At 38.2% G+C, this 3,871-nt stretch overlaps 1 protein-coding gene across 4 annotated transcripts in view; it reads right to left on the reverse strand.

The window, feature by feature from the left end:
- The window catches only part of STK32B (serine/threonine kinase 32B), a 474,254-nt gene that overhangs the window by 156,560 nt on the left and 313,823 nt on the right, over window positions 1-3,871 (reverse strand). The gene's annotated exons all lie outside the window — the stretch shown is intronic.

Raw genomic sequence — 3,871 nt, forward strand, 5'->3', positions numbered from 1 at the left:
ACATAATAAATGTTCACAATTTTTTTTTCTTTGTATTATTACCTAAAGCCAACTTAGGGCTCCATCCTGCCCTTATCACTCTCCGGAATGGACTCTGCTCCAGTCATCCCAAAGGACCTGGGCTTTATCAGATGTACTGAGTTCTCACTTGTACCTTTGTGCCTTTCTTCCTGCTATTCCTTTTCCTGGTAAGCCCTGCCCCAATGAGTCTGTGCTTAGCCAGTTCACAATTCATCACTCCAGTGACTTTCTAATGCATTTATAATAAATTCAGAATTCCTTAATCTGACTACAGAGCCCTGCATGACACTTCTCTAGTCTCATTTTGTCTGCTCTCCACCTTGCCTGCTCCCTCCATCTAAACTGGCTTTTACTTTTCCTTCTGTTCCCTTATTGGGATCTTCGTGACTGCTGTTCTCTTTGCCTGCAATTCTTCCCCACTCCCCTCCATCTTCCCCTCACTCCTTCTCTTTATTTAGGTCATAGCTCACAAGCCAACTCACCAGACACATCTTCCTTGACTGTCCTACTTAGATGCTCTGTTCTCCCTAATATCTTACCATTCCTCTCTGATCCATTTTTAAAATTTTCTTCATAATACTCATTCCTATCTGAAATAAGCTAGGTTATTCAGCTGTTTGATTGTGCACTGTCTGTTACCCCATCCATGACATAAGCCCTATAAGAGCAAAAATTTGCCTCCATCCATGGTTCTTAAACTTGAGCATGTGTCAGAAGTACTCAGAGTGCCTGAGAAAACACACATGACTGCACCTCTCTTCCAACCCTCCAGTGTTCTGACTCAAGAGGTCTGAAATGATACCTGAAATATGGCACGTCTATCAAATTCTCAGGCGAGGCTGATGTTGTCAGTGCAGCGACCACATTTTGAGAACTGCTGTGCTACATTCTTCACAGCTCTATTTGAAACACTTGGCTGAATGCCTTTGGAATACAGAAGGTCTTTGTCATGGTCAGGTTCATGTGTCAACTTGGCCAAGTGGTGGTACCTGTTCGTCTGGTTGGGCAAGTGCCGGCCTGTCTGTTGCAATGAGGACATTTCATAGAATTAAATCACGATCATGTCAGCTACATCCACAGCTGATTACATTCGTAATCAGCCAAAGGGGAGTGTCTTCTGCAATGAGTGATGCTTAATCTAATCACAGGAAGCCTTTTAAGGAGGATTCAGGGTAGAGAGGTTCCATTCCTGCTTCGGCTAGCGAGCCTTTCCTGTGGAGTTCACCCAGACCCTCCATCGGAATCGTCAGCTTCACAGCCTGCCCTGCAGATTTTGGATGCTGCATTCCCGCCGTCACGTGAGACACTTTTATAAATTTTATATTTTCAAGTGTTCCCTGTTGGTTCTGTTTCTCTAGAGAACCCTAACTAATACAGTCTGCAATAGAGATGGTCAGTAAATAAACTTTTTCTCATCATTCAAGACCCAAATCAAATTCCACGTGTCCGGACAGCCTCTCTCGCGAGAACATGAGCTCTTTATGGAGGGTGCCTCATCTGGCATCATCTGATTCTTCCAGATTCCAGCTGAGGACCTGGCCCAGGGCAGGAGTGTCCAAACAATGTTGCTTCAATGACCAAACCTGATGTCATCTTTAAATATGTTTTCAAGTTTTGTACATTTTTCAGAGTTTCTACTACATATGAAACATTTTTCAAAAGTAGCAAAATAGACTCACAAATATTGACCATCAAAATAAGACCTGAACATTTTGTTCTATTTACTTCAGTCTTCTTTAAAAAATATACAATGTTACAGGTATGCTAAAGCTCCACCATCCATTCCTTCCTCTACCTACTGTTTCCAAATATAACTACTATTCCTACATGGTATATACTTTTTTTCTCACGTTTAATACAATGTATGCATCCACAAATGATATAAGATTGTAAAATAGATAAGTTTAACAATGTACGGTTTTATATCATACTGAGTTAATGCATATTAATTATTGGAACAATGCTTTGCCATAGAACTAAATGCTCAATATGTGTTGTAGAGTATTTACATCATCATTATCATCATCATCATCATCACCATTTGGCAACTTAACATTTCCTCCAAGGTAATATTTTTTTAGATTCATCCATGACACATGTAGAGATATTTGACTCACTTGATGTTATACCAAAATTTTAATTTCACCATTCTGACAGGAGTATAGTAATATCTCATTGTGGTTTTAAGTTGCATTTCCATATTGCCCATTTTCTAATTGTATTTTTTTAACTGTTGAGTTTTGAGCATTCTTTATAGAGTCTAGATACAAGTACTTTATAAAATATGTGGTGTATTAGTTTGTTAAGCTGCCAGAATACAATATACCAGAAATGGAAAGGCTTTTAAAAAGCGAATTTCATAAGTCGTAAAATTTTCAGTTCCAATTCTATACAAATGACCAAACTAAGGCTATCCAGGAAAGGATACCTTAATTCAAGGAAGGTCAATGAATCTGTAACACCTGTGGTAGCTGGGAAGTCACATGGCTGATATCTGCTGGTCCCTTGCTCCTGGTTTGTCCTCAATTTGCTTTTTCTGGATTGGTTTTCATCGCCTGATTTCCTCTGGCTCCATGTTCTAGCTTGCTTAACATCTCATGGGAGGGCACACGGTGATGTCTGCTGAGCTCAAGCATCTCCCAACATCTGTGTCTCTGTTCTCCAAGTGTCAGCATCTGTGTCAGCTCTGCTCTGACATTTCTGTCAGCTTTCTCTCTGTCGGCTCTGAAGTTTCTTTAAAATGTTTCCCCTTTGGGCCATGGTGGCTCAGCAGGTAGGAGTGCTTGCCTGTCAAGCCCGAGGACCCGGGTTTGATTCCCGGTGCCTGCCCATGTAAAAAAATAAAAATAAATAAATAAATTTAATAAAATGTTTCTCCTTTAAGAGGACTCCAGTAAACTAATCAAGACCCACGTGGAATGGGTGGAGTCACAACCTCCATCTAATCAAAAGGTCACACCCACAATTGGGCATGCCGCATCTCTGTGGAGATAATCTAATCAAAATTTCTGCCCTACAATATTGAATTAGGATTAAAAGAAATGGCTGTCCTCACAAGATTGAATTAGGATTAAAACATGACTTTTCTGGGGTATACAATACTTTCAAACCAGCACATGTGGTTTACAAATATTTCCACTGACTCTTCAACTTGCCTTCTCATCCTCTTCAAAAAGTCTTTTGTGGAGCATAAATCTTTAATTTTAAGGTGGTCCAATTTATCACATTTTCCTTTTATGGATTATGCTTTGGATGTCAAATCTATAAATTTGATACTTAGTCGTAATTTCATAAGACATTCTTCTATGATTTTCTTCTGAAGGTTTCATAGTTTTAAATTCATATGCAAATCCATGATCCATTGACTTATTTTTCACATAAGGTGTGAAGTTTAAGTCATAGTTCTTTTTCTTTAAATGTTAATTAGGTCTTGTTAGCTGATGTTATTGTTTAGTTATTCCAGCCCCCAGATGGAAATGCTCTTCTGAATTTCATATTTATAATTCTCTTGCTTTTTTAAGAAATATTTTTATTAAGAAATATCCACACATGTACAGTCCAACCATATTATATAATCAGTGGCTCACAATATCATCACATAGTTGTGAATTCTTCACCATGATTATTTTTAGAACATTTGCATCACTCCAGAAAAAGATATAAAAAGAAAAAAACAGCCCCTATGTCTCATACTTCTTATCCCTCCCTTCATTGACCACAGTATTTCAATATACCCATTTTTTACCCTTTATCTCTCCATATTATTTATTTATATTTTTATCCTTATTATTATTATTTTTTTTTCATCTGTCAATACCCTGGATAAAAGGAGCATAAGACACAAGGTTTT

Source organism: Tamandua tetradactyla, chromosome 19, assembly GCF_023851605.1.
Source record: "Tamandua tetradactyla isolate mTamTet1 chromosome 19, mTamTet1.pri, whole genome shotgun sequence".
Taxonomy (NCBI): Eukaryota; Metazoa; Chordata; class Mammalia; order Pilosa; family Myrmecophagidae; genus Tamandua; species Tamandua tetradactyla.